We start from the raw sequence: 19,490 nt of genomic DNA, 5'->3' as shown, positions 1-19,490 counted from the left end.
GCTTATGCATAGAATATCCCTAGTCAATTACTTATGTTAGAATACTCATTCATTATTAAATTATAAAAATTATTTATCATATGTTTCTGAAAATTCATTTTGAGTTATAGTTTTATCATAGAAAGTTTGACATAATTGAACCTTACATTTAAACAATCAAATCGCCATTGTGCATCATGCATTTTGTAGCTTATGAACTTATTCACCATTTATTATTATTATTTTTTCTTAATTCTCACTTTTATCTTAGAAAACATGATAATATAATTGAGAAATTTTTTTGAATATCAATTACATTGTATTCTTATTTGACGTTTTCGTTTAAATATCAAACTACATTGCACACTGTATTTTTATCATTACACATTATATTTTATTTTTAGCATTATACATTTGGCAATTCGAGTATTGTCCTTATAATTAAATCAAATTTATTTGAAATTCTTTAATTGTTTATTGGATGTATATAATAAATAAAATAGCATTTAAAAGATAGAATCAAGATATTTATCTTATAATTTAAATATAAGCTTCTTATGTATATTGTAAAATATTCTGGTTCAAAAACATTTTATGATCATTTTTGAAATTAAAAAAGCTTTTCAACATTTAGAATACAAATTTTTTGCTTATTTCCTAAATAATAAACAACTCATTTCCTCTAGTAGACTGTAGCAACTATAATATTAATGACTTATAATACCATGCATAGGAGAAGATACATTCTTGGATGCTAATTTCCTAGATAAAGACTAATATATATAGAATCGAATTCACATTTGCTTTTTTATGCACCATGTCATCTAATTAATCTCTTACATAAAGGAACTTTTCCTTTTATATATATATATATATATATATATAGGAATAATGTAACACACTCTTCTAATTTCCTAGGTGACCACCCCTTTTCCTAGATAGAGGTATATATCTTAACTAGAGAATGAGATTTTCTATATAGGAATGCAACACCCACGTCTTATTTCCTAGGTGAAAACCTATTTTTCCTGAATAGAGGTATTGATTTCCTATATAGAAATGTAACACACTCATCTAGTTTCCTAGATGACAACCTCTTTTCCTAGATAGAGGTATGCATTTTATCTTTTTCCTAGATAGAGGTATCGATATCCTATATAGAAATGTAACACACTCATCTAATTTCCTAGATGACAACCTCTTTTCCTAGATAGAGGTATGCATTTTACCTAGGGAAGGAATTTTCCTAGATATACATACCAAAATGCCTATTTATATCTAGGAAATTTCCTCCTTTTTCCTAGTTTGTGAGGTTTTCCCTATATGGTGAGCCGCTAGAAGTTCCTTGTGAATGATCAAGCTTTCAATACTTTGATGCACTTCAGTAGTTAAGTAGGCCATTCTAAAAATTGGATGTGGAAGACCACAACATATCCTCCTGCTCGACTAATATAGTGCACCAATGAGTGATCTCAAATGCCTCCTGCATCAATTCAACAACCATTACATTAGCAGACCTAATAAGGCACATTACATTAAAAGACCATAAAATATAAATCAATACATAGGATGCTTAACATCATGGCATTGTCTCCTTTAATGATGCAAGCAAGGCAAATAGGTATAAACTACAAACTTTAGACATGAAAACTTTAGGCATGAAAACTTTATACATATTACCTGAAAACTTTGGACACGAAACCACACAATAAAACCATCAACGCTTTTAATGTCCTCAAAGTCATGAAGAAAACCTATGCAAATTCCAAAATGCCCAACCTACAATTTATGGACAGCTTGTACTAGTCAAACACATTGTTTGATGTTGCACGAGGAATAAAATGGACATTTTCATGCATTTCTCTAGATTCTTGCCTGCTATTTCACCATTTCAAGTAAAGTTGAAGGACTATACATTTCGTTTTCCATGACTAAAAGGTATTCCTGCACATAACTCATAGACAGTCCATTGTCAGTTATATCAAAGATTCCAGTACTTCCCACTCCTATGTTAAAATAGGGTCTTGTAAAGAAGATAGGCAAGGAAGGTACATAGTCTAAGAAATACATCCCTCCTCTTGGGAAGCTTATGTGGATCCTTGGCAAAACCTTCCATGACTATCTAGTTAGTCAAACTGTAAGTTCAAGTCATCCAATGCATTTTTCATGTTCTAGAGCACACTAGAGCTCACAATATTGTCAACTTCTATCACTTTCTTCCTGACCATGCCTCTAGAACACACTAGAGCTCACAACATTGCCATCTTTGGCCACTTTGGTCACTTTGTTCCAGACCATGCCTCTACAACACACTAGAGCTCACAATATTGCCAGCTTGTGTCACTTTCTTCCTGACCATGCCTCCAGAACACACGAGCTCACTCCGAGCTCACAGCATTACCACCTTGTGTCACTGTGTTCCAGACCATGCCTGTTGGGAAAACAATAGCTGTAGGACAGGAAAGAGCAGTTGTATCCTATATGAAAAGGAAAAGAAAGAGGGAAAAAGTTCCTGTAGGAGAGCAAAGAGTTGGTGTAGCAGAAAGAAAAGTGCCTGTAGGAGGGAAAAGAGCACCTGTACTAGAAGGAGAAGCGCCTGCAGAAGGGAAAGAGAACTTGTAGGATATGGCAGCTAAGCAAGAGGCCATACAGCAAGAGAGAGCAGATCAAGAGAGGAAAGAGAAGGCCGAGTTAGAACATGAGGGGATAGAGCAAGAGGAGGCACAGAAACAGTGAGAAGAGCAGGAGAGAGAAGACCAGCTGTAGGAGGTGCTACAACCCAAAATTTGAAAAATGGAGGGAGAGAGCAGCTAGACCAGAACAAAGGAGAAGGGAGAGAGGGGCAGGCTTGTAGTAGGCTAGAGGACAAAAGAAATTCATCCAAAAGGTCCCACAATGGAGGGAGAGGGGAAGTTGGACCAGAGTAGAGGAGCAGAGAAAGGGGGTAGACCTACAATAGGCTGGAGGACAAAAGAAATTCGTCCAAAAGGTCCCACAATGGAGGGAGAGGGCAGTTGGACCAGAGCAAAGGAGGAGAGAAAGGGGGCAGACCTGCAATAGGCTAGAGGACAAAAGAAATTCGTCCAAAAGGTCCCACAATGGAGGGAGAGGGCAGTTGGACCAGAGCAGAGGAGCAGAGAAAGAGGGGGCAGACCTACAACACACCTAAGGAGAAGAGAAATTTGCCCACAAGGGCCCACAAAGACATAAATGAGATTTGGAGATGATTTGGGGTGGGTGCACATGGGAGGGTGGTCAAGCATGGGTTAAGGGGGGGGGAGGATGGTTTGGGTGGTCCCCAATGTAAGAGGAATAGCCAATAGGGGATGAGTAGGGGATCTTTGCATGCCTGCCATCCCTCCACCTCAACATACCATTGCCCCACACAAAGAAGCACTCTCATTGGTATACCTCAAATCCCTCACTAATCGCTTGAAATTAGGAAACACTAATTGGAGGCCCTTTTGAGACCCCATTTCTTCCCTAATGCTTTTCCTCTATTTTCCTCTCTTTTCTCCTCTCTTTTCTTCTCTCTATTTTCCTCTCTTTTATCCCCTCTTTCCTTCACCTTGTCTGTCTTTTTCCTTCTCTCTTTTATCCTCTCTTTCCTTCTCTTTTCATGGTAATTTTCCTCTCTTATCTCCTCTCTTTTGCTCTCTTTTTGTCTCTTTTCTCATCTCTTTCCTTCTCTTTTTGTCTCTTTTCTCATCTCTTTCCTTCTCTCTTTTTCTCTCTTTCCCTCCTCTCTTTTCTTCTCTCTTTTCTCTCTTTTTCTCTCTTTTTTGCTCCTCTCTTTTCTTCTATTTTCCTCTCTTTTCTCCTCTCTTTCCTTCTCTCTATTTTCCTCTCTTTTATCCCCTCTTTCCTTCACCTTGTCTCTCTTTTTCCTTCTCTCTTTTATCCTCTCTTTCCTTCTCTTTTCGTGATAATTTTCCTCTCTTATCTCCTCTCTTTTCATCTCTTTTCTCATCTCTTTCCTTCTCTCTTTTTCTCTCTGTCCCTCCTCTCTTTTCTCTCTTATCTCCTTTCTTTTTTCTCCTCTCTTTTCCTCTCTTTTCCTCTTTCCTTCCTCTCTTTTCCCATGTGAAGCTTCAATAGCCTGACATTGAGCAAGCAGATACAGACTTCTATCACTCTAATTCAAAGAATGCAGGAGTCTGTAAATGCTTGCTCAATGTCAGGCTGTCACTCTATTTTTTTCTTTTGCATCTCGTGACAAGGGCATGCTCGATGGTAATCTTCTTCTTTTCTTTTGTTTAGTTCATCATGTGGCCAGGATCTTCAGCCTCACCTAATCTTTGGGATGCCATCTTTCAGGAGTTATATAACATTTTGGGGCACCCTCTCACTCTTGCGGAGTTAGACACATACATGACGGGTACTACAAACACCCCCCAGGAGTCGGCAGTACAGACTCCAAACCAGCCCAATCCCCCACTAATTGAGATTACCCTAGCAGAGTCAAGATAGCCCAGCCGCAAAGCCAAGCCCCTTCTCCCCCCCTACAGTCAGGAGGTCCTTCTGCCTCGTAGAGCTGTCGGTGTACTCCCGTGCCATCGAGGCTATGAGTGGCCAGGGTACTCCCATGCAGTGGAGAGTTGCTTCTCCAGCTACGAGTGGCCAGCGTACTAGCTCAACACAACAGGGCAGCAGGCATGGTAGCAGGGAGAGCGGTGGGGGATGCATGGCAGCCTGCTTTGGGGGGGGTAGGGGTGGGGACGAGGATGATTCAGATGATGCAGATGTGCGAGAGGGTGATGGTACGATTTACTATGACATCACTAAGACAGGAGGCATCTTGATGGATGCACGGGGGAAGGACATCATGGCCACAACTATAGAGATTGCTTTATTCCACTACAAAGACCATCCAAAAAAGTTGGTTGATGAGACCCTCACTGCTATTCGCTCTACTAGGTATCCTAATCCCCCCAATGTTCAATTTACAGATAAATGGGCCAAGTCAAATATTGTTATGATACTTGGCAATAAAAGATCTTCGCTTAAGAGGCAGGCACTAGCCAAGATTGCCAAGATCGAGGGAGGTCAACCACCAAGGGGCCAGCCCCACATCGCTCACAAGCGTGAGTGGAAGAAAGCAACGAAGGCAACAAAGGCGGACCCAGTCTGCAGCACGTGGAGGCACGAAGGATCCAAATGGAGCAATATGAAAGCGTGCATTTTAGAGCAGGGGGTGTTGAATCATGGGAGGCTCAATTTGTAAGTATAGATTCTAAATTATATTGTTTATGTAGTTTATTAGGAGGTTATTTCTTTGTACTAACCCCTTCGCAAATTGTGTCATCTTTGCAGCTTGATATCGTGGGCAGGTACCCTATTCTTGTCAAGACAACCTACCACCGCCACCATCGCAGAGGAGATACATGGAGGCACTTCTATGATGACGGGTTGATTACTGAGGAGTAGTATATCCAGGCTACTGGAGCACCCCCCAAGTATTTGAAAGTAATTAAATAATGTCAATATTGTAAGTAAAGATTTGATTTTTCATACATTGATACATGTTGTTCCTCGTTTATAGGACCTTGCGGCTGATCAGGAGAGAGAAGATGAGGAAGAAGGGGGTGAAGAAGGGTGCAAAGAAGGGAGCGAGGACACAAAGAACTTAGATTAGTCGTAGAAGTAGTGCTAGCTACTCTTTTTTGTACTTGAAGCCAATGGCTTGGCTTCGTGCCTCTCTTGTATATGCACTCCTCTTATTTTTTGTACTTGAAGCCATAGGGTGATGATTGCTCTGGGGACTCAGAGAGCTTCAAGTACTATGACTACTTCAATGATGACAACACAGATGATACAGATGACTCCTATGTTCGTCTCTTTTGACTATGTTCCTCCTGTTATGACAACTCCAAGACTATCTCTAAAAAATGTTTTGATAAAGAAACTCTTCCCTTGGGGACTGGTTGTTCTATGCTAAATAACATGTAATGTAAATATTTATGATGATGATGTTCTAATATAACATAAACTTTTTTCTGCCCAAAAAAATATATTTCTTGTAAACGTATGACAATGTAAAATTGCAAGCATAGCTATTACTATTTTTGGAGCACATTTAAAGAGTCTTCCATGCCTCTTGTCTATTTTAACCTTTAAATTTTTTGGGACTTCAAGAGTGTTATAGTTTCCTACATCAAATTTTAAGTGCATTCTTTTGGATTAAATTATATTAATAAGTCTTTATTTTGAAAGTGATTTTTTATGGACTTAAATTAATAACTCGTGATTTTTTTAAAACGTGAATAGGATTGCTAAAAACAAGAAGTACAAAAGTAGGATTTAATCAAAGTTTTGGCATTAGTAGTGCACCATTATAGAGGATGAAGCTCTAAATATATAGGATGGTATGTTGTATGTGAGGGGATGGATGGGAGAATATGTCAAGCGATGGAAGAGCACATATGCATATCCATCTCGTTTCATTTTTACTTGAAAGCTAGAACCTTGTGGGCTACAAGTTATGTTGTTGTGTTGTAATTATTCAGATTGTGGATGATTTAGTATACATAATAGCTAGAGCCAACCTTGTGACTTGAAAATACTTTCAAGGTAACATCGGGAAAAAGGAAAGAACAATCAAATATGCGCAATCGAAGTTTATATTTTCAAGTCGCAAGGGTTGATCTAGCTATCATGTGCACTAATTCACGTCAATATATTTCAACATTTCTGCATTAACTTTACAAGTCCATCTAATCCATTGAAACCACTTAAATCACTTATACCACTTACTCCACTTCATTTACTTATATCACTTAAACCACTTCATTAACTTATATCACTTACACCACTTAAACCACTTCATTCACTAAAGTAATCCATATTATGCACTAGGTCCACATTAAGCGACATGAATCCACATTATGCACTTAAACCACGTAGCTCCACTTAGTCCACTTAATTCACATTAACTCACTTAACATTACATTATCTCCACTTAGTCCACTTAATTCACATTAACTCACTTAACATTACATTAGCTCCACTTAGTCCACTTAATTCTAATTAACTCACTTAACATTACCTTAGCTCCACTTAATTCACATTAACTTCACTTAAAATTACATTAATTCATAGTGTCGGCATTAACATTAAAGTTAAAATTTTTTTTGTAGTATCTCCTCTAGGAACATCAATGATGGGATATTTTGACTAAATATTAATAACTTTTCATTCGAAGTATCTCCTCTAATAACTATCAGATCCATCCTAAGCCTTATCTTTCATCCTTTTTTAGTAGTGTCTCCTAACCAATGGAGCTATTCAAAGTTAATGCTTTTCTATTTTTTTGCAAAACTCTACTGTATGAAAACATAGAGGTAGTTAAAAATGGTGGCTCATGGAAATGACCATTTCTATCAACCCCTCTCTTTTCATTGAGTACAGCTTTGCAAAAAGTACAAAAGCATTAATTATGAAGAGCTTCTAGTTTTGCAAGGTACCAAGGACCATGGGAGAAGTAATATAAAATAGGTGGAGATGGATATTATATTGGATTATTCCCTCCACGTAGGATAGGCCCATGTGGGGGGGGTATAGATAGTCCAAGAGTACAAGTTAAATAATGGGAAAAGTAGGATGAGGTGGCAAGACTCCTTGTGCCAACCCTCCACTTATCCTTCTAGATATTTGAACGTATTATAAAATTGGGGAGAGACTAAGGGAATATTTTAGACTTGGGATATGGGGTTTGATTTATGTGGAAAAATGAGGCAAAGGATTGTTGCACACAATTGAGAGTGCGTACCCACTTAGTCCACATGGGAGACTTTTCCACACACACCATGCATGTGGGAGGATGCATTTATTGGGAGAGACCCCCTCTCGTGGTTGTAAAAGGAGGGGGCTATTCCTTGATGTAACACACTCATTCCTGTAAAGCCACCTAGCTAGTACTTTGACTTCCCCCCCCATCCTTCCTTTCAAATAAAGCATGACTCTCTTCCCTTGATGTCTCCATCTCTACATTCCACCTCCCATCTTCCTTTCAAATAAAGCATGATTCTCTTCCCTTGATGTCTCTATCTCTACATTCCACCTCCCATCATGTACATGCTCCTCTTCCCCCTTGTACCATAGCCCCCCTCTTAATCCCTTTTTCCCACCTATGTTAGCACTTCTCCCCTCACGTTCCCTTTTCCTCCATGGCCCTCGAGCATCACCATGCCTAGTGCCTAGCCTCATGCCTTGATTTCTTTTCTAGTTAATAGAAGTAGTGTGGTTGCTGGGATATGAAGTTTCCATGGCTAGTGGTGGCATACAATCCGTTCGTTGACATCGGTTATTCCTACGACTATGTGCGGTTCATCGGCATCTTTTGCATGCAGTTCTCTGTTTTTGCACTTCTAATCTATGACATCTGCTCCCAGTTCTCCGTCCCTGTGGTTGCAAAACTTCTAGAGTTGTTTCTGCACTGCGCATCTTTTGGATTCTTGTGCACGTCGAGCATCTTCTCTACGCCCAGCGTGTCTTCTTGTGTGCATCGTTCGGCTTCTCCAAGCCCAACGAGTCTTCTAATCACGACCCGTGGTCTCTACGCATTTTAGATCTCGCGTCCACCTCTTACTATTCTTCTTAATTCTCTTTCTCTTCTCTTCTCCTCTCCTTTTATTAAGGAGTGGGAATTGAACCCAAGACCTCCCCATTCACAAAAGGAAGACTTACCAATGGGCCAACAAATAGGAAGTGATGATAGTGTAATGATATTGCTTATATGTTGAAATCCCATGAATTGTAACTGTCTAACTGTAGGGAGTTTCCTCTTGCTGTAAAAAGCAAAAGTACTTCATTTCATGTACTCTATTCACATCTCATACTAGATCGCAGATTTTGAACTTTTTCAAGTTCACTCCTTGGACGCACGCCACACGAGGAGGGTGGATATTTATGTCACTTCTCGATGGGTTTAAGGATTTGGTGCTTGGTCCTCCGCTCATTATGGCTACCAATTGGTGAGATCTCTTTCTTGATCTTCATGTCGATCTTCAATAACTGATTGTATAAGGCATTGCTCAAGGAGACGACGGGTGGGATGATATACTATGGATGGTTCAAGGTGAAGAATTAGTGATACACTGGAAGGGCTTTGATTCCAATTCTACTCACTATGCGGATTTCCTCTCGACCTCACTACAAAGGTTTCTAGGGCTTAGCTATGGTCGGTAATGTTTTGACCAAGGAATCCCTTTGTACCTAATCAACCCTTTGTGCTACATTTTGAGCTTCAAGTTGTAATTCTTTTTGGTCTAAAGATAAACTATCACCAAAGGATTGCAAGTTTATTTGGTGCTGAACGTCTTGCTCAAGTATTGAATTCTTCCCACCCTCTCCTTCTACTTATCTTGGACTACCGAGAAACTTGGGATGTCTGGGTTTTAGTCTTGGTGTGATGACATCTTGGCTCCTTCAATTTGGTGGAGCATACAAACCTTTGACCAAGGTTGCTAGTGTGGGTGTGAAGCTCACTTCACCAAGGGGTGAGGTGTATTGTTATAGCAAGTCTGCACTAGCAAGTACTTGCAACCAAGCTGAGTACTTGGCACTCATTTTTGTGCTACAAAAGGCACAAGAGCATTGCATCAAACAACTTGAGGTGCAAGGAGATTCTCAATTCGTGTGTGAACAAGTTAGTGGAAGGTGGAAGGTGTGGAGCGAAGGCTTGGTTTCACAACATCAACAAGTATTGGAACTTTGCCAACAATTTGAAGAGGTAAAAATTCAGCATATCCCTCGAGCTCAAAATTTAGTTGCTGATTTCTTGGCACGAGAAGCTTGGAAGCACTGCCCCAATAAAGCCGCAAGCCATGAATGACGGTGATCATTTGTAAAGAATGCAAAGGTTGTGGTCATCATGAAACTCACTGTTGTGCATATTTGATACAAGTTTACTGACTTCGGAACATCATCAGAAAGGTTCTTAAGGACATTGCTCAAAAAAAAGGATGCCAAACCGCACATCCCTTGAAGAAATAGCATGGCGACTACAAGAACTAGAAGAAGCTAAAGGTGATGTGCAAGCTCTCCAACTGTTGACATTTGGCATGGCATTCTTGTTTGCATTGATGAACAACCTCATGCAGCGCCGTGTCTCCAACCCTCGCTTTGTAAAGATGGATGCAATATCATGAGGGTTGGTCCTTTTAAAATTATTTATGAGCTATTCTATGTTGAAGATTCTTCCCGTATAGTATTTCACGATATACCAGTCACACCCTACCCTGCCTATGTGTGCTTTGTGGATGTATCTTCACCTGATTTTCAGTTCAAGCTACATCTTTCCATTGTTTGCCAATAGATAAGCCTCCTTTCACCTCTCTCTTTTCAATTTTCCAAGCATGGCTGACATTCCCGTGTTCTGTGGTCAGGTTGAGGAAAATCCAAATGAGTATCTTGTGGCCTTCAAGTGTCGTTGTGTTTCTCTCAACTTTCTTACTGAAGATAAATGGTTGTTGGTTCTTCCCACATTTCTAGAGGGTTTGGCTCAAGTGTGGTACGAGAAGTAGGCTAAAGACGTTTGCCAAAGTTGGCCGAGGTTGACAGCAGCTATGATCGAGTATTTTGGCAAAGAAGAGGAGCTGGAGAATGTGTACCTATAGGTGGCAAACTTGAAGCAATCAGAAGGTGAGATGGCGCGTCGATATGTGGATCGAGCGACTATGCTCGTAGACCGTTTAATTGCCATGCAGGAGGACAATACTAGATTTTGAGTTAGAATGACTCAACATGTGTTGGGCTACCTTGTAGCAAGAGCAAGTGACGAATTCTGCCTCAACTTAAATGGGAGAATCCAGAAACCATGGTGCTAGCACATGAGATTGCTCAAAACTTTGATAAAGTTCAGTCCTGACCCCGCTTCAAAGAAGACGGTTGTCCCTCCGCAACCCCCTCAATTCTTGCAACAACAACCTAGGGGGTCCAACTCAGGGGCATACCCCCACCCCCCATCAGCAATGTATCCACCGCCTCCACCTGAAATGTATGGTCCTCCCTTAGGTGCTTACCCTCAACAAGGTGTATATCCTCATCCTCCACTTGGAAGATTTCCCCAGCCTCACCCATGAGCCCCCCTCCTTCCTACTCCCCCGGCCCCTCCTACTAAAGAACCCGAAGTCAATGACCTAGCTAAGGCCTTAAATGATCTTCGGCTTGAGATGGTGGGCATCAGAAATCAAGCCAATCACCCTCCAAGAGAACGTGCTAATGTTGTGTGCTACCAGTGCCACCAGAAGGGTCATTATCGCACGAAATGTCCCAATATTCCAAGGGTGAATCTTCTAAGTGAGTCAGGCACCGAGGATTCTGATGTAGAGATCCTTGACCTCAGGAAAAGAAGTCGTACCACCTCGGACCCCTCTCCGAACTGTGGAGCGGGTCGCCCCAGGAAGAAGGTGTCCTTCTCAGAGCCCTCAGATGCTGAGATGGCAGACCCACCAATAGAGAAGACTAAAAGATCTCGTAGGAGTAAGTGGTCGACCTCGGATTTTCTTATCAGCTCAGGGCAAGAAGACTATTTGGTCATTCAGGACCTTGCTCATCGATCTTTGAGCATCACGCTTCCTCAACTAATAGCATTAAGCCCTAAGGTGAGACATGAGCTGCAGCAAGGGCTCTCAACAAGGAAGAGCAAGAAGAAGGGAAAGGTACGAGAGATTTCTTTTATCTCTAAAGAAGTTGATTGGCACCCGCATACAGTAGATGTCATCATAGATAATTGTCGTATTAAACGTGTGTGTGTTGATGGGGGAGCTGCATGTAATATCACGGTGCCCCGTATCATGAAGAAGTTGAATTTGAAATGGATAAGGCGTTCCTCCACTCGAATCAAGGTAGCAGATGGTCAACGACTCGCCACCCTGGGAGTCATTGAGGATTCGCGCATCACTATCAATGGGTTGACCACCACCGTCAATTTCTATGTAGTGGATATTGAAGATATAGGTAGGAGTTACCCAGCCATACTCAGGAGACTGTGGTTGAGAAAGAGTGATGCAGTCAGCTATTGGAAGATAGGACACATGTCTTTTGGTGCTTCAAAGGAGAAGATCCCAGTGCAACCAGGTGCCACTGAACCAGAAGAAGAAGAGGAGCAAGACAGTGATACTCTCTCATCCTCGGTGTCTGAATCAATGGAAGATTCAGACGGGGGGGACGAGTTCTCAGAGGAAGAAGTTTACATGATGGGGGTGTCTCCGACCACGCCACCTACAGAAAAGGTAACAGCTAGTCCTCAACACCTTGAATCTATGCTTTCCCTAGACCTCACTCCGAGTGAGAGAGACGAGTTCCTAGAAATGTTCAAAGATTTCCCTGACCTCTTCGCAACTAGCTACCACCACCTTCGCCATGTGACTACCATAGAAGACAAGATAGAGCTGAAACTTGATGTGAAGCCACAGTGGCTCAGAAGTATCAGAGATTAGGGCCCATACAGACTGATGCTTTGCGCTTAGAGTTGCAGAAGCTTGTAGAAGCTAGGTTTATTGTTCCGGTTCACAATACTGAATGGGTTTCACCAATGGTAGTCACTCCAAAGAAAAACAACAAGTGGCGGGTCTGCATTGATTATAAGAAACTCAATGCGGCCACCAAGAGGGACCATCGTCCTCTGCCCTTTCAAGACCTCATTCTTGAAAAGGTAAGTGGTCATGAGATGTATACTTTCTGTGATGGTTACTTCGGGTTTTATCAAATCAGAATTGCCGAGGAGGATGTGCTTAAAACCACATTTGCCATACCCTGGGGGACGTTTGCATTCAAAGTAATGCCATTTGGCCTCACCAATGCTCCTGCTACCTTTTAAAGATTTATGCAAATGGTGTTTGCTCCTTATTTGGGGGTTTTCTTAGAGGTATTTTTAGATGATTTCTTTATATTCTCGACATGGAAGGAGCACATCATAAAGGTTAGATTGGCCTTCCAAAGGGTCAATGATGCAAATGGCAGCCTCAACCCTAATAAATGCACCATTGGAGCCACTCAAGGGAGGTTACTGGGGCATATTGTCTCATTCGAGGGTGTCAAGCCTAACCCCGAGAAGGTAGAAGCTATCCTCAAGCTCTCCCTGCCAACAACCAAATGTCAGGTACACTCATTTGTCAATCTAGTAGGATACTATCGCCGCTTCATTGATCAATATGTTGCTTTGTGCTGCTTTGACACGACCCATGACCACGCTATTAAAAGATGGGGTTGATTTCTCTTGGGATGAGGATTGTGATCATGGGTTTGTACAAATCAAGAGTGCTCTGGCTTCAGAACCCATTCTATGCAATCCTGATTGGTCAAAGACTTTCTATATCAATCCTGGGTTTGGTGAGCACACTCTGGTGGATATTCTTCTCCAACAAGGGGAGGATCGGTTCATGTATCCCATTCGATTTGCTTCTCGACAATTGCTCGAAACTGAATGATGCTACTCTTAGGCTGACAAGCATGCCTTCTCTTTTGTATTCTGCATTGAGAAATTTAAGCATTATGTGGCTGGAAAGTCCTTCATTATAATCTGTAGCAATGGTCTTGCAAAGCAGGTTCTTCAATCATCAAATCCCATGGGCTGGTTGGCCAAATGGTTGGCAGTTTTACAAAGAATATGATTTTTCTTTCAAAATTGTAAAAGGGGGTTGTTCCAACTTGAAGAATGCTTTGACTGATTTAGAGGAGTGCCTCGATGTAACCCTTGTAGCGGCCATAGAAGTTGGGGATCCATGGTATGGTGGTATCTATAGATTTCTGACCGCTTTCTCCTTTCCTCCAGAAAGTACTAGCTATGAGAGAAAGAAGATCTACAGAGATAGTAGGCGCTACACTCTCTTTGATGGGGTGTTGTACTGTCAAGGCATAGACATGGTACTAAGACAGGCCATTGATGCAGATGAAGTACCTTAGGTATTGAAGCATTATCATGGAGGCCACTATGCCAGTGACTATACAGTTAAGAAGATTTTACATGCTGGGTCTATTGGCCGACCTTGTTCAAGGATATCACTATGTATTGCAAAACTTGTGAACCATGCCAATTCTTTGGTAGGAAGGATTTGAGTCCTGGGCAACATCACCCAGTGATGTCCATCCATCCGTTTCAAAAGTGGGGAATAGAGTTTGTTGGGCCCCTACCCATAAATGCCCACAAAAAGAAGTATCTTTTGGTAGCCACTCAGTATGTCACTAAGTGGGCTGAAGCTATCGCCCTCCCCACTGCAAATGGTAAGACAATTTCAAATTTCATATTTGAACGTATCTGCACAAGGTTTGGGACACCCATGGATATAGTTCTTTTGAAATTGTATTTCAAAACCTAAATTCTAGTTTTCAAATTTTGATTTCAAGTTAAACTTCAATCTCAATTTTGATTTTCATGATTGAATAGCAAATTTAGAGATTGAAATTCTAATTTTAAATGGAGAATGGCACCAGTGCCATTCTCCAAGACCTCATAAGAAGTCCTTGAGAGTGGCACTAGTGCCAATATCCCTTGAGATAAATAAAATTTTAAAATATAGCTCTTCCCGCCATTGTTCCCTTTTGAATTTTGGATATATAGAGTGGCACTTATGCCATTCTCTCCAATATTAAATTTAAATTCAAATTCATATTGATATTTTTAATTTCAATTTGTATTTCAAATTGAAATTATTCTGTTTGAAATTGTATTTCAAAACCGAAATTCTAGTTTTCAAATTTTGATTTCAAGTTAAACTTCAATCTCAATTTTGATTTTCATAATTGAATGGCAAATTTAGAGATTGAAATTCTAATTTTAAATGGAGAATGGCACCAGTGCCATTCTCCAAGACCTCATAAGAAGTCCTTGAGAGTGGCACTAGTGCCAATATCCCTTGAGATAAATTCAAAGACTTGCAACACTAGTCAAGATTTATGTGTAAGATTTGGTACCAAAATAAAAAATATCAATGATACACTACCAATAAAATCAATGGAATGCCAATCTACATGTTGAGTTTGTGCAGATTTCCACTGGGATCGACTACATAATGGAACTTAGATCCCTAAACTCACATGTGTATTGGAACTTGGCACCATTCTCCTATGATCACTCGAATACCCCTCCTATAATATTAGGGTAAACAACTGTACCAAGGGAGAATGGTAGTGGTGCCAATCTCTCAGTAGTACATCCTTGCCATTCAACACCTACCCAAAGAAACACAACATCCCTTGCCCTTATGCACAAGAATTGCACAAACAGCTCGAAATGGGAAATCAAGACCAATTCCAACAACGACAATGGAATTCACGCTACCAAACTCGTACCATTGCGACTCCACCAATTTGGCTAGGAGCACCGCCACCTAACGTAGAATGCCATGGGATCACCAGACCCACTAGAGATTCTACACAAACAGCTTGAAATGGGAAATCAGGACCAATTCCAACAACGACGACATAATTCATGCTACCAAACTTGTACCATTGTGACTCCACCATCTCGACTAGGAGCCCCACGGGCATGGAGGATTTGCATCCCCATGGCTCCAAAATGCTATGCCTAGCATTTTCTCTAGCCTTAGACTGTTGGCCCCGCTTTGTGGATTTTGCCAATTCTAGCCCGACATTCCAATGCCCAAGCCTTGCAGTTGGTGCATAGACTTCAAGCTTCTTTACCGCAAGCAGCCTAGGGGGAAGTTTGAGTTTTTTGAGCTCTCCTTTAAGTCCAATGAAGAAGAGTTGACATATTGTCCAATAAGAAAAATGCACTTCTAAAAATTCTAAAAATGCCTAATTTTGGCTTTGGCAAATTTGAAACATTGCTAAGGCTACCAGAGGGTAGGCCAACCACAGGGCAATCCAAACACACACACACACACACAAAACACACACATAGAGAGAGCATACACAATGCTATAGGAAAGGAGATGAAACACAAAGAAAAAGAGAGACAAACACAAAGGTGCCAAAAGAAACACACACGAACACAAAGGTGCCTTGACTTAATCGCCATAATCTTGATAATCTTAATTGCGATATCTTCATAATCTTATCATCTTAATTGCCATAATCTTCATCTTCTTCATTTGCACTGTCCAAGCTTCATCCCATCTAGCTATGGCGGATCCCCTCCTCCTCCTACTCCTCCTCGTCTTCTTGCCTTCCTGCTGCCTCGCCGAGATCAAGAACCTCTCCTTGCTCTCCGATCCCCGTCCCTTCATCCTCTTCGAGAAATTCGGCTTCACGTCCCATGGCTTCGTTAACTTGTCCGTCTCCCACGTTGCCCTCTCTTCCTCCTCCTCCTCCTCCTCCTCCTCCTCCCCTTCTTTTTCTTCTTCTTCTTCTTCTTCTTCTTCTTCTTCCGATGATCCTTCGCCCTCCTCCGATCCCTCCCTCCTCGGATTCTTCCTCGCCACTGACGATGCCCTCGTCCAGATCATTTTGGAGTACGAGCAGGAGGAGTTTCACACCTGCATCCTCAGCAATCGTCGTGTCCGCCTGCTCTTCACTTTCCAATTCCTGGACGAGACCGGATCGTTTTCTGGTAGTTATGGTATCTTCGAACCCAATGAGTATGGCCTATATTTCGCCAGTTGCGCTCGTCCGGTCGCTGTGACTATGAATGTGAAGACGGAGATGTTCAACAAGGATGGCAAGGATGGAAGGAAAGATTACCTGCCGGCGGGCCAAACGCAGCTCCCAAGCTCTATCTCAGTTTCTTCTTCGTATATCTAGGGCTAACCTGCGGCTGGGCATATCTGTGCTGGAAAAACAAGGCATCAGTGCATATGATCCACATCCTGATGGGCGCGCGAGTTTTTGTCAAAGCGTTCGATCTGATCTCCGAAGCTGAGGATAAATACTTCATCAAGACGACCGACACTCATGGATGGGACATTGTGTTCTATTTTTTCAGCTTTGTGAAGTGTGTTCTATTTTTTCAGCTTTGTTAAGGGAGTCATGCTGTTTGGGATCATCGTCTTGATAGGCACGGGATGGTCTGTTCTGAAACCCTTCCTACAAAGACAAGGACAAAAAGGTTCTGATGGTAGTCATCCCCCTCGAGATCTTTGCCAATGTGGCCACTGTAGTGATAGACGAATCAGGGCTTTTCGCCAAAGATTGGACAACGTGGAAGCAAATTTTCGTACTCGTAGACATAGTTTGTTGCTTTGCAGTCCTCCTTCCTATCATGTGATCGATTCGGGATCTGAAGAAGGCTGCGCAGACGGACGGCAAAGCAGCACGGACCTTGGTGAAGCTTACGCTTTTCCGCCAATACTATGTTGTTTTGTTCGTGTATATCTATTTCACGCGAGTGGTGTTTTTTGCGTTGGAGACAGTCACGGTATACAAGTACAGGTACAGGTGGGTGAGTGAATGCGCCGCAGAAATTGCGGGCCTTGCGTTTTATGTGTTCACACGTTACAAATGCAGTCCTAGAGAAAAGAATCCATACCTTGCTGTAGATGACGATGAGGAGGAGGCAGCAGCGAAAGAAGCTCTCAACATGGATGATTTTGAGCTCTAGAGGAGATGGAGCAGTAGGCAAACAGGGGCGGAAAGCTAAGCAAGCCCCTGCCCTCCTCCTCTCCTTCCAAAGTCGTATGCATTGAAGGACTAGGCTAAATTTTGAAAAAACTGTCAACTGTGTGTGTCCGCAGAAGCTGACTCATTTACTCGCTTCATAGTACACTCATTGACCCTCTCATCCACATGTACTCACTTCTTGACCCTCCCATGCACATTTACTCACGCTTTCAATTTACCCACCTAGACGCTTCTACTCAAGATTTAATTTCATGGCACACAAGTGACTTCAAATTTTCAAATGCACACTTACTCACGCTTTCAGTTTATCCACCTAGACTCATCTACTCAAGATTTAATTTATGATTTTAACTCTTTCACTTCTCCTCATGACACACAAGTGACTTCGAATTTTCAAAAGACTATCGTTCCGTGAGTGCTTGGTCCTGCATCCTGCGAATCTACGTTAGTGAGGTCCTCAAGATCAAACATGTCAATATCCTCAGCTGTATCCAAGACTCCAAAGGTATGTCTGTAGCATGCAAGCTCAGCCTCCAATGTGTGTACGCATGCTTGCAAGTCCTCGATCTCTTTGGCTTGTGATGCAAGATGAGATTGTAACTCCTCAACAGTAACACTCTGTTGACGGAGAGGTATGGCAGATGTTGTCAAGTCAACAAGATTACTATGTGCCTAGGGAGTTAGCACTCGAGGCCTAAGAGGCATGGGCTCTTTGTTCTCTGTTCTTGCTTGCTTGCGCTTTGTAGGACGTCCCTTTCCTGTTCTTGATAAGTGATGCTTGGTTCCAATCCACACGTCGATGCAAGATTTTGTAGACACACCTGTTGAATGAAAAACATGGGTATTTGCTGGTTGTTGGGGATGCTCCCTTCCACCTCTATGAATCGCTGGAGAAAGATGTGGGCAAGGGTTTTGTATCGCAAGTCTGATAACTTAGGTTGTACATATTTATTCTTAGCATTTTCGGATCAAAGAAAGAAGGTGTTTCCTACAAACTCCGATGGACATAGCCTTTGTACTTGTCGAAGAGAGTGGGTTACCTTGCATGGTGTTGTTATCTATTGGACCAGTGGCAAAAATATCTAGACCCTCTCTTCCCAGCATCTCTCTTTGTGCCTACAAGATAGCTTGAGTCTCAATGTGATTTAGTTGGTCTGCTAAATCAACATCTTGAGGCATAAAAGTAGCTTGTGGACTCTCTTGAAGTGGAGGTTCCTCTGGTTGGGGAGGATCCTGTGGAGGAATGTTCTCTCCCTCCATGCTCATAGTTAACCTAAAAAATGACAATAAGATAGAATTATTTTATAACCATAAACAATATTAAACCATTCAATTCAAATGAATATTTATTGCATCATTCACTTATACAAACAATATTTAAACATTTATTGTCACATCATTTATCATATCAAGAAATTGTACAATCATTTATTATCGCATCATTCACTTATACAAATAATATTTAAGCATTAATTATCGCATCATTTATCATCTCATTTTAAATATACAAACTTGAATGATGAAGTGGATGTAGACTTGGATGATATACAAAAATATCAATGTTACAAGTATTCATGTCAGGTCACTCATATTACAAATTGTCCAAGGAAGACTTAGTCATTTGTTGGTCTAAGTCCTTGGTTTGGACTAGGCTGTATGTCACATCTAGGAGAAATATAAAAAATCCCACAAAACTTAGTAGTGCTTAGATGTCTATTCGATTGTGGTGACTTTCCCTGAACCGCAAATTGTTGTAGATGTCCGATTAGAGCTTCTATTGGTCCAATATTGTTCAATGGTGCACAAATATTTAAGATCTCCAAGATGTGGAGACATAGCATACACATCTTGTGCAATGTTGAAAGATGGGGGATTGGTGCACAGGCACTTTCGAGCAACGTGATGAAATATTGCAATGGAACTCCACACAGTATTGGGGCTATCACTGGGTAATGCTGGATAGTGCTTCCTAGTGCTGCACGGAGTCATTATTC

General features: G+C 41.4%; 1 pseudogene; it reads left to right on the top strand.

The window, feature by feature from the left end:
• Positions 1–16,051: 16,051 nt before the first annotated feature.
• Positions 16,052–17,557, top strand: LOC147891123 (protein CANDIDATE G PROTEIN-COUPLED RECEPTOR 7-like; annotated as a pseudogene).
• The last annotated feature ends 1,933 nt before the right edge of the window (positions 17,558–19,490 follow it).

Source organism: Dipteris shenzhenensis, chromosome 18 (assembly GCF_047967505.1).
Source record: "Dipteris shenzhenensis isolate YYH24624 ecotype China chromosome 18, Dip_SZ_1.0, whole genome shotgun sequence".
NCBI classification, from domain to species: domain Eukaryota; kingdom Viridiplantae; phylum Streptophyta; class Polypodiopsida; order Gleicheniales; family Dipteridaceae; genus Dipteris; species Dipteris shenzhenensis.
The sequence above is the reverse complement of the archived record's forward strand: the minus strand, read 5'-3'. Positions and strand labels throughout refer to the sequence as shown.